Raw genomic sequence first — 11,810 nt, 5'->3', positions numbered from 1 at the left:
ACACCACTGACAATGCTATGCCAGAAAAAGCGCGCATCTAATTCAAATAGCTTATTTTTAAAAATTGCAGAAAGTCTTAGGTGAAACACCCGGCTGTATATCGGCATTGACTGTGGCGCTGCGGCAGAAAATAACCTATCCCAAACGGTGCGCACGAGCATGGGAGATATCATGGCAAAAACGCTCAAAAGTTTCGAGACGAATGGCTTAAAGACCCGGGTCTGAGCAGCTGGCTCCTCTGCAAGAAAACACCCAATGGATTGAAGGTTGCTGAATGTAAGTTTTGCAGGTGCCAACTCGGATCCAAGTACAACGAACTGAAGGCTCACAAAGATACAAAAAAGCAGCACCATAATGATACTAGCATATTGGGCCCGTCAGCAGATTACATTCCCAAAAAGAACTGAAAGCAATGCCGTGAGCACAGCAGATCTCGAGGGCAGGGCCGCGTTGTTCATAGCTGAACACTGCAGCACTGCCGACCATCTGGCAGAATGCATCAAGAAATCATTCCCAGACAGTGCGGCTGCCAGAGACTGCCGAATGAAGAGGACAAAATGCGCTGCAGTGGTTAAAATGTTCTGTACCCGCACTTTAAAGAGGACCTTTCATCAGACATTGGCAACAGCAAATACAGAATCATTGTTGACGAATCAACTGACATATCAGTAACAAAATATTTGTCAATGTATGTCATTAACCACAGTGAAGCAATGTCGTCACTTGTAACAACATTCCAGTCCCTGTTCGTGCAAGGAACATGCGATGCGCGAGGCAATGTAAAAATTTCGGAAGTGTTCGCTGAAGCGCCCGGTAAAATAAACCTATGAAGAATGGCCCTTGTGGAGTACTTTTTATATGGGTTATTTCGGACTGTGTATTTGAGGAGAACAGGATTACCTTACAGCCTACTTATGTTTGGTTTTCTTTACTCACGCCTTTAAACAAAATTGCTGGCAGGAACGCTCGCAGGAACGATGCGGTACAAGCTGCCCTGGACGCTGCCAACGAATGTTGCTCAAAAAATAATCTGACTGAACGCTTGAAGAAATTGCTCTTTCCTCCTAGCCATAGTTGCGGGATAAAATATGCCACCTTTTCCTTGACCTCATGTTCATGGCTGGTTGTGATACGCGCACAAGCAGACACCGCTTCAAACGGCGATGCGCATTCTGGTTTGGTTTAGTTTGGTTTATGGGGTTTAACGTCCCAAAGCGACTAGGCTATGAGAGACGCCGTAGTGAAGGGCTCCAGAAATTTCGACCAACAGGGGACCAGAGGTTCTCTAACGTGCACTGACATCGCACAGTACGCGGGCTTCTATTATATTTCGCCTCCATCGAAATTCGTGGGGTTTCGATTTTGCTTAAGGAATCCCTTTTTTTTTATCACAGTTCTAACTCTGGATCGCTACATTTGCTTGCATTTCTAAGCCAAGGAAAGACGCAGTGCACGTATTTCTACATCTAGCATCGCAGTACATAATAGCAGATATTTTGGTGTTTTCCAAAAATGTTTAGCGGATTATTAGCGAATTTTTGAAAACATTTTGGTGGAATGCTCGGAAATAGAGGTGGCAACACTGCACGTGGTGGCGGCATGATGGCGGGAAGATCGCTTTTGCACGGAGCCAGGGAGTGACAGTACAGTGACGGCCGTAGCGTCTGCTGAAGATTCAACGAGCGGGAACGGTTTTCGGCACCGGGCGTATTAGCAGCCAACTTCGCGATGTCACAGAAGTCACGAAAGCGCTACAGGCAATACTTGGAACCTGGTTCAAACGGAAAAATTCCCAAACAAACCCTCTGGAACATCCGGAACAGACGCAAAAGGGGTGCCGTTAAGGTATGTATGTATAGATTATGTGCGCGCTCGTGCATGCGCGCGCGTGCTTGCGTGAGTGTGTGCGCGTGCGTGCGTGCGTGTGTGTGCGCGTGCGTGCGTGTGTATGTGTGTGTGTGGCGCGTGTGTGTGTGTGTGCGTGCGTGCGCGCGCGCGCGCGTGTGTGTAAGTGTGTGCGCGTGTATGCAGTGTAAGTTAGCGTCTGTATTAAAATAAGGTGCGCACAGACAGTTGAAATCGGGAACAGCGAGCATCTACTGGGTCACTGAATACTAGAGCGCGCAAAATTTTCCACACAAGCTCTGCAACATGCAGAAAAGATCGACTCAAAAAGTCTACCTATCGTATGTGCGCGTGCGTTTATCTCAGCGTTGAATTAAAGACCGAGAAGACACTTTGAAAGGGAGCAGCAAAACGAGAGAGTTAGCCTTTAGAAGTTTCCTTAGAAATGGAGCGGAGACCGCTGTGCGGTAGCTAAAGGTATGTCTTATCTGTAGATCTTCTCCAGCGGCGAATTCTTTTCTGTCCGCGTTTCATTTGATGGCTACTGTAAAAAGGTAGATGAAGAATCGCAGGGTAGCAGACATTCATTAACCCATGCCAACAGTTTATAGTATTGTTTTTTCCTTTCCTATTTTTTAGGATGACGCACCACTCATCATGAATGATCCTTCCAGGGCTTTACAGAGTGGCATTTACTGCTCAGACCGGCAAGATGGGGACATTCAAGGAAGCAGTCCCAGTCACGATTCTCCACATGTTATGGGTCCGGTAAGAAATTCTTCCAAGCTAGTTTATTCATATCTAGGAAAGTTGTCTGTTCATAAACAGGACAAGGACCAGGCAGCAAAAAAGGAAAAGCAACACCACAAGGCACAAAGTTCAAACTGCTTTTTTTTTGTGGATCAAGTGAAATGACAGGTTATATAAGCAAGGAAACCCAAAATTTCTACCATGTTTACCACTCTGTCATGCTCCAAGAGTCACATTGAAGTCTCAAAACAAATAGAAAGAAAAATAAGCCCCAAAAACAGGAAACCAACTACAATGTAGTTGCTAAGCACAAAGTTTGTTTGCCTGTGGTTATCTGCTGTCTCACTACATAATATATTCAACTTAACAGACCACCAAAACAGACCACCAGTAAAGGAAAAAAAGACTGTGTGCAAGACATGAGCCATGTGCTACTGATGATGTCATTTACTGCTGCTTTATTATTAATGTATTACCACATAAGTGGCCTTGAAAAATTCTAGGTAGTCTCGGTCTCTCTCTACTTAAAAATGTTAACTGGTAGCTGTTAGCTTCAGTGACGGTGCCAAAGAGAGGTAAGAGGTGGTGATTTTGGCCTGAAAGTTGTCGGCCCGCATAAAAAATTTGCTGAACACGAATTCCTTGAGATCCTGATAAAGAGGATGAATATTGGAAATTTAGCCTTCGTTAGGCTCTCTCTCTGGTCAGTATGTGAAGCTATCGCCACTGTTTGCTGTTTTATTTTTTGTCCACGTGCACGAATGTGACAGGCATCACGCTTGTCCGAAATTTAACTTGCCACCTCTCTATGAAGATTCTGGCACAGCTTGTGGTCACTGTTGTCGTGTATTTGAATGTTACTCACAGAAAATTGCCTTGCATAGGTGCCAGCGGTGTCCTAAAGGTTTGCAGTGCACCTTTGCTGGTCTTAGTCATTTTGGCAGCCTAGCTTTCTTTCGCATCAGTTGACAGAAAAATGAAAAGTTCTCTTGCACCCCCTTTGTTGTACGTTGGGACAGGCTTGCAAACCACAGGCAGTGGCTGGTTAGGACTCGCTGTCTATCCTAATTTCACCTTCGTATGGGCCCTGCACTGCTAGAAAATCACAATTACCTGAGTAGCTTAGGTGGTAGGTTAAATAAAGCATGTGTTTACTGAGCTCAATAGACTGTAGTAGTTACATGGGCAGAATAAGGACTGTTCTTGAGCTAAACATGCCCTCACTTGTGATAATGAATATTTATATTTATTAATGCATTGGCATTAAGCGCCCTGTTTAGCAAAAAATGTGTCGTTAGTGTTGTCGACATTGTGAGCGGAAAATCACGAGCATGCCTCTGGCCGGAGGCAATCAGATTGGTGACATGGCACGGCGCTGATTGGTAGGCAGTTTGCTTGATGTCTGCAGGCTACATGATATATCGGTGTTGGAAGGAGCTGCCAACTCTGGTAGCTCTTGTGAGATGCGAGTTGAACCTGGCACCCTTAGATCCCAAGTCAGACATGTTACCCCTAGGCCAGGAAGCCGTGTTTGTACAGCTTGGTTAAGGCAGGGCTTTATAGCTATGCCGGGTCTTTTACATGATATGATATCCTTTTTTTTTCTTTCTTTTACAAAGATTTCCCATATGTAAAAATTGAACTGGTTCTTTTTCTTGAAATTGAAAAGATTTATTTGAGTAGTTGATGACTGCATGCTAATGAATATGTTTGAGATAATGGCAGCACAAATTAAGGGATTAGTGATTAAGCTAGCAGCGAAGTGCATGCACGTTAACACCGATCCGCAAGGGGTGCCGCAGACTGGAGGCATTAACGCTATCGCGCCATGCCCTTAAAGGTGGAGCTCAAGTGTCCCCCCAATTTTTTTGGTTGTGTTGTCATAGTTGCTTTTCAAACACTTGTAATGGGCATCACTACCTGCAAGAAGGCACGTGAGGATGCCTGTAGTAACAGTTCGCATTCACTTTTCTTTTTTTATCTTGCATGCCAATTGTTGGTTGTGTTTGGCTTGTAATTTCTGCTTCTTTTTTTTATTTTTAGGATGACACTGCACTAAATGTGAGTGGTCCTCCCAGAGCTTTACAAAGTGCCGATTCATGCTCACACCTACAAAATGAGGATTTGCGAGGTACAAGCCCCAGTCAGGATTCTCCAGATGCTGTGGGTTCATTGTCACCCAACAGCGGAGACGATGGAGCACATAACGCCAGCTGTGCTACTGAGAACATCGGTCCATGCTCTGAGAGGGAGACCAGCATACCCGAAACTGGTGCATGCTCACAACCAGAGCCCACCCAACCTGGAGGCAGTGAAGAAGACGTAGTACCTGCTGCCGCGAACAGGAGTGAGGACAATAATGAAGAAAGTGAAGTTGATGATCCTGACGCGGAGAGATTAACCTATGACTTCCAGGAACAGTTTGAAAGATTGTCTGCTGAGACTCTGCCGCACCAAACAACAGCGAAAGCAGAAGCACTCTTGTTGGTTTTAGCTTATGTTGTAAATGCAGGTCTAACATGGGCACAAGTAAGAGGTCTGCTGATTTTTGTTAATGCTTTGTTTGGGTCAGAAGTTGTACCAGGCACCACTTATTTCTTCAGGAAGCTGTGGAAAAATCAAAAGGAAGCACTGAAGCTACACTTCTTTTGTTCGGCATGCTATGATTACCTTGGGACTTTGTTGAGCCTTGGAAAAAATACAGCTGTTAAATGTAAGTCATGTGGCGTCCAAAAGATAGTGCAGACTTTAATCAACACTGGAAGCTTTTTTTGATGTTTGACTTGAAACAGCAAATCCTTGACTTGGTGAAGCAAACAAGTGGGCCTCTTTTTGGAAATCTCCAGCAAATAGCGACAAGATGTCACAAACCAGGAACTTATGCCGACATCACGGATGGTGACCTGTACAGGAGCACAAGAAACCACTTGAACATGACTTGGTCTGATCTCACGCTCACTTTCAACACGGATGGGGCACCAGTGTTTGAATCTAGCAAGTCTTCAATATGGCCAATCCATTTTGTAATTAACGAACTTCCATTTCAACTGAAATGGCAGAATGTGACCATTTCAGCCTTATGGTTTTCAAAAACTCACCCCCCAATGCACCTTTTTATGAAGAGGTTTGTTGAAGAGGTTTGCAGTATTGGGAAGCTGACATGGTACCATGCTGGGACAGCTGTAAAGTCTGCAGTTCATGCTGTCACCTGCTGTGTGGACTCCCCAGCCAGAGCGGCCCTATTAAACATGAAACAATTCAACGGGTATTTTGGCTGCAGTTGGTGTTGGGAAAAAGGCACAGCTATTGACGGTGAGTGTGGATCGTATTTTTTTTTTTAATCAGAAACGTTTCTTTTGTAATAAATATAGTTTTTAAATGTGCCTGGGCAGCTGATGTGGCTAAGCAGTGTTCAAGGCTGAACACTCAGTTCATACTAATGCCTGCTGCTTTGTAGGGGGAGAGGCGTGTTGTGGTGTTGGGCTAGCCTTTGCTTTCTGTCTGATCTTGTCAACATAACTTGCTTGAAATATGCTTGGGAAGCGTGCCCATGTGTACCTGTTTCTAATTCTTTCTTCAATAGACCTCTCCCGGCCTACGTCATCAACGCACGTGTTTCTGGTCCGATGGGCAAAACATGCGCCATACCGAGGAGGCTCTCACAGGGAGAAGAAAGGCTGCCAGGCATTTCGAATCAGGGAACAAAGCTGGTGGGCGAGCGCTCGGCACCTGAAAAACCGGTTCAGAACCGAAAGTCGACGATTTTGCCCATAGGGGCACACCTTTTTGACGTCACACTGTTTACATCAGGGAGAGGTCTATTGTATTTTTTTTATCAAAAATTTCCACTTTGGGCCCTATTGTTCGCTTCAGATCGGTTTGAGCCTGTCAATGCCAAGCAGGTGCCGGATATCGCTCGTTCTACTTCATTTTTTTATTCAGTTTTGGCTGGAGCCACTATTTTAGGGACGAGTCACTGCAGGGGCCCGTTGGGAAGAAATATGGAAAATTCAATCGAAGTAAAAATAACTTGCAATCTGTCGTAATTTGCAATATAAGCAGTGTTAAAATATGCTGGGCTTACTGAAGCACTGCATTCTTTTGTTTGGCAAATGCCAGAAGTAGTCTTGAGAGATAACAATACACCAACACTGGAGCACCGTTAACAAGAACCTGCAAAAGATAGGAGTCATTTGTGTCAATGATGGCGTGGTGTGGATTCTTGGACTCGGTCAAATTTCTAACACATACCAGGTCGGACTAAGTGAAACTAGAGTTACCCATAGGGCACTGCACATTATACTGCATGGTTTGGTTGCTAGTCTATTAGCTGCTCAGATAACTGCTTCATGGATTGGGAATTTGTCTAAACAATCATGATGGCAAATGGTTTTGTAGACCTGCTCAGCTTGCCTCGTTTCACAAGTGTGGATACGCAGCTGGATGGCAGGTGTAGAGCATCCTTTTGGCCAAAATGGCGTCATTCGAGTAGGAACTTAATCATTGCTAAGTTTGTGCCAATAGCATGCATGATATGATACTGTTGATCGGAAATAAAACACAGTGTAGGCTTTTCATCTTGATGCGAAGACTAGAAATGTAATATTGACACGAGGATTAAGTAGAAGAAGAAAGCGATCGCAGTGGGTAGAAGTAGACGACGCTGAAGTGTAGGTCGGTTTTCTCTGGTGCCCTCGTTCAGCCGCTGCTGTTCCCTTTCAGTGTAACAACTGCTACAATATAATGGCATTCTGTTCTTAAAGTACTTTTTGATTCAGAAACTGTTACCAATTAATGCTGCCCAATGTTGCTACGGTAGTTGCCAGAAAAACCATGATATCTCAAATACAATGAGCAGAGTGAAATAGATTGATAGCAACCTGCTCATGTAGAATCTGTGCTTGGACAGAGCTAAAGCTCTGGCTGGATAAGTGAAGCATGGTGCCTGTTGCAAATTTTACAGGTGAAGTCTAAGCAAACGTTTATATCTGGTGAATGTAGATGCAACCTGCCCTGGGAAATATGTGTGCTCAGAAAAAAAAGAAAAGATAGCAAGTCGAATGAAAAATCAAACATGAAGGACAGCGTTGTATTTATTGTGACTTTCAATGGGAATTATCCGTGGATTTTTTTCTTAATGAAAATTGGTTTTTATGAAGCAACCACATTAAACATTGCATACTATTCTATGTGCAGCAAAAAAAGGAGTTAATTTCCATCCAATTTTTTACTACAATTTTTAAAGAGCCTGTTAACAGGTGTTTTAGAGAGAAGCCTTTTTACCCAATGTAGAGCAGCAAGCAGCTCACCGATATTTATAATCCGTTGCAGTTGTAACAACTTCCCAGGCTTCAGAAGAGAACAGTGTGACTTTCATTACATGGTGGATTATCGCCATCATGTATAGCTGCTTGCCATGACAGCAGGTTGATTGGGAAGGCAGGATCCCCAGCTTTTTTTTTTATTGAAGTGTCTAAAGATACACCCGAGCTACCCGGCCGATTCTCATTGAAGGTACGGCGAACTTCACTGCAAGTGCATGGCTAAGTCACATCTAACGCATGTCTGCATTCTGGTTGCTATCCTCACAAGTAGCTCAACCACTAAGCTTTCACAACTTTCGAGGAGGTGCAAAGAGAAGTTCACTCATGCTGACATCTTGGCATTCCCATAGTGATTCAGATCGCCCTCTTCACTCCTGATTGTGCACAGCAAGCACCGCTGCCATTCGCACATATTGCATGCAAGTGACTGTGGCAGGCAACGAGACGTCAGCAGAGATACACATATTGCCTCGCTGCTTTTGCTTCTTACTTAGTAAACAATTAGTAAACTAGAATTAAAATAACAATGCACACAAGGGTGCAGTTTCAACTATTTATTATGCCGTAAACTGATGTAGTGAAAGAAAAATGTATTCCAAGCTGCCTAAGCAGCCACCGTAATGACAAATGTGAATATGTTTTTGTCCAGGAACAGTGAAGTTTCCCTGTCATGGTCAGGTGGCTGCTGAGAGGACGCATGCAGGTGTGCTTAATGCGATGCTTTGGTCAACGCTGGAGAAGACTGCAATCTTTGCCATGAAACGCCCATCTTGTCTTATGAAGCTCAAGGGTCTGGACCTTGTCTGGGGACTACCACCAGACTACATGCATTGTGTGCTGGAGGGTTTGACCAAGCAGCTGACTGAGCTGTGGTTTTCAGCCACGGGATCGGCCTTCTATATTGGCAGGCACATTAACATCTTGGATTCGAGGCTACGGTGCATAAAACCTCCAATCACATTTGCAAGGATGCCACGGCCACTTTCAGAACGTGCATTCTGGAAGGCCACAGAGTGGCGGTACTGGCTACTATTTTATAGCTTGCCATGTCTTTCAGGGTTTCTTGTGCATACATATGTGTCCCATTTTGCCCTTCTTGTGAAAGCAGTTTTCTTGCTATTGAAGGATGTGGTCAATGAAAGTGATATTAGTGATGCAGAAAAGCTACTCTTCCAATTTGCTACACAAGTCACAAAACTCTATGGAGAGGCAGCAGCAACGTTTAACGTTCATCAGCTGCTTCACTTACCAAAGGCAACACGGATGTTCGGCCCACTTTGGGGCATTTCAACATTCCCCTTTGAGGATTCTAATGGCCGAGCCTTGAAGCTTGTTTCGGCTGCAAAATCTGTGCCAATGCAGGTGGCAGAAAGGTGCATCATGCATCAAACATATGGATTTTTAAGTAGAGAGTTACAACTTTCAGCCCGCCTTGCAGCTGCTAAATGTGAACTAGAATCCAAGAGCAAAAGGTGGTTTCAAACGTGTGTTCTTGGAGCTGCTCAGCCAATTCGAGAATTGTCGCAGTCTTGAAAAACTCTTCGAGGAGAGATTTGCTTGCGTACCTAGCATTTCCAAGTATTTTCGTGCACAGGTGGGCAGCATCATCATTCATGCCGCAGACTATGTTGTACCTAAGAAGAGCTGTACATGTTATGTAAAGATGAAGGACGGCACCTACTCATATATACTTGGTATTTATGTGGCTCAGAATTCCATTTATTTTCACTGCCAACAAATGCTCATCGTGCCAAATGTGTCCCATTATGTGCCCCATATTGTGCCTTGTGTGCATCCACCGCTGTCAGAAAACCACCATTTGTTTTCTACTGAAGATGTTCTTGCACAGTGTGTGTTTGTAAACATAGATAACGTTTCATATTTGTGTGAGGTCGGAAATGAGCAAGAACGATGCTAGATGCTTTCATGGCAAATTTAGCTGTGTGTCAGTGAGTCATGAAAAATTTTGTTTGCTTTATTTGATCCTCAGACAGTGTCTAACAGGAGGCCAATGCTAAATGATAAACATCAGACAAGGCCTTGGTCCCTTGTACAAATTTGTACATCAGTGAACAACTCGGCCATTTTATTCACATTTTGAGCATTGAAATTCTTTTTTATTTTTGGTTGTCGAGTCCAGTGGAGTTTAATTGACGACTGAAAGATGTTGCTTTTTGCACTGCGGAATTAAGCTTATTGTGATAAGAAACTATATTGGCCAAAGGCGCGAAAGCCCATCTATTTTTATTGTTCTGTCCTTTTACTCTTGATTCAGGAGAAAGCTACCTCCATGTCAGCTGTCGTCACACCGTGATGTGAAAATGTAATGAGCTAGTTTGCAACTTTCAGCCTGCAGTTAGGTCCATTTTTAAAGTTCTGAGGCTGCCATTTGTTTCTTATTGTATCCAAGATACACATGCAGATTATTTATGAGGAAAGCAGTGGTACTTTTGTCAACAAATAGTATTTAAACATGACGATTGAAACATGAACAGCGAAATGAGAAGATCTCAGCAAGGGAAATCTCAATACTAGCACATCTGAATTTCACTTAGAAAGTGCCAAGATTGTGTTTCAGAAGTGGTAATCAACCTTGTTTGTACATTGTCTCTCAGAGCTGATACGTTTGCATTCTTGTCTCTGCATTTCAGTGTTGTTCACGTTTGATTACTTACTGATTGTACACTGTCCTACACTAAACATCTGAACTGTGTCATAAGAGAAAGGGTGAAGCAGGCAGTGAAACAAGGAAGAAAGGGACACCATAGTGGAGGGCTTTTGAATAATTTGGTCATTTAGGGTTCTTTAACGTGCACTGACAATGCGCAACACACGTGTTTTCACATTTGAGTGGCAGTGAGATGTGACCAGAGCAACTAGGATTTGATCCCGCAACCTTGTGCTCTACAAATGTATGCCACAGCAACTCAGCCACTGTGGGAGGTATCTTCGCCTGACTTTTGCCTCACCAAGCCATAAAATGTGACTCCTTTCATTTCAGTCAGTCAGGCAACCCGTATTATATCAACAGAGTTCAGTCTGTTTACCATCCTGTGATTTTCAGTCTTGTGTACCTTTTTAGCAAATCGTTGACCAAACGCTATCATATGGTGCCTTTGGGGATTTCTCATTATTTGTGTGCTGAATAAACAAGCTTTCTACCGTGTTATGTCGTACGTCACATTTTCATTGAAGCAAAACCATAGTTTGTAATGATTTGGTTGAAATTGTAAGTCCTTAATATGCTTGAGTATACAGTTCTCATTTGATTTTTCTGCTTTTGTGTTGCCCACAGAAAGGTGTTCATTTTTTTATTTGCTGTGCATCCTTTTTTTTCTTGGCTATCTGAATGATGAACAATTCCCGATTTCATTTTTCAAGCAAAAGAGGGGCTAAGCGATCTGGTATCTTTTTGATACATATAAGCCTTCTGCAGCAAAATGCATTTTGCAGCGCCGGTCTTGTGTGCAAGCAAGTTAAGGCATCTTACAGAATGAAAATTTTCATCAAACTTCCAATCCTGAAGTGAACAGTGCATAGTTGTGGCAAACTTGTGTTGTTTTCTTGTTTTGGGGGCCACATCAGTACAGGGAAGTTCCTTGTAGGCTGTTTTGGGCTGCGCCGTGTGGGTCGTTAAGTATCCCTGGCCTTCCAAATCTCTAGTTGCTAAGAGGAACTTCCTCCCCTTCCAAAAGTTGGGACTTCCATGTATGCTACAAGAGCCCCTTGGTTTTGAAGCAAACCTCTCAGGGTTCCAAAATTTGACAAAGGCTGTTTGTATATACCACACATATCTCTCATGAGAAGCATCATTGCTAATTTTCCCCTAAGGGCCCCTGTAGTAGGATTCAAGTCAATAACGCAGCTTTTTCCTCGTCAAAGGACCCCCTT

At 43.6% G+C, this 11,810-nt stretch overlaps 1 pseudogene; it reads left to right on the top strand.

Annotated features, from left to right (window-relative positions):
* Positions 1–2,502: 2,502 nt before the first annotated feature.
* On the top strand, positions 2,503–9,837 carry LOC149325496 (uncharacterized; annotated as a pseudogene).
* The last annotated feature ends 1,973 nt before the right edge of the window (positions 9,838–11,810 follow it).

This window comes from Amblyomma mixtum, chromosome 10 (assembly GCF_055824585.1).
Source record: "Amblyomma mixtum isolate Tamu chromosome 10, ASM5582458v1, whole genome shotgun sequence".
In the NCBI taxonomy this organism is placed as follows: domain Eukaryota; kingdom Metazoa; phylum Arthropoda; class Arachnida; order Ixodida; family Ixodidae; genus Amblyomma; species Amblyomma mixtum.
This window is presented reverse-complemented; position numbering and strand designations above follow the sequence as displayed.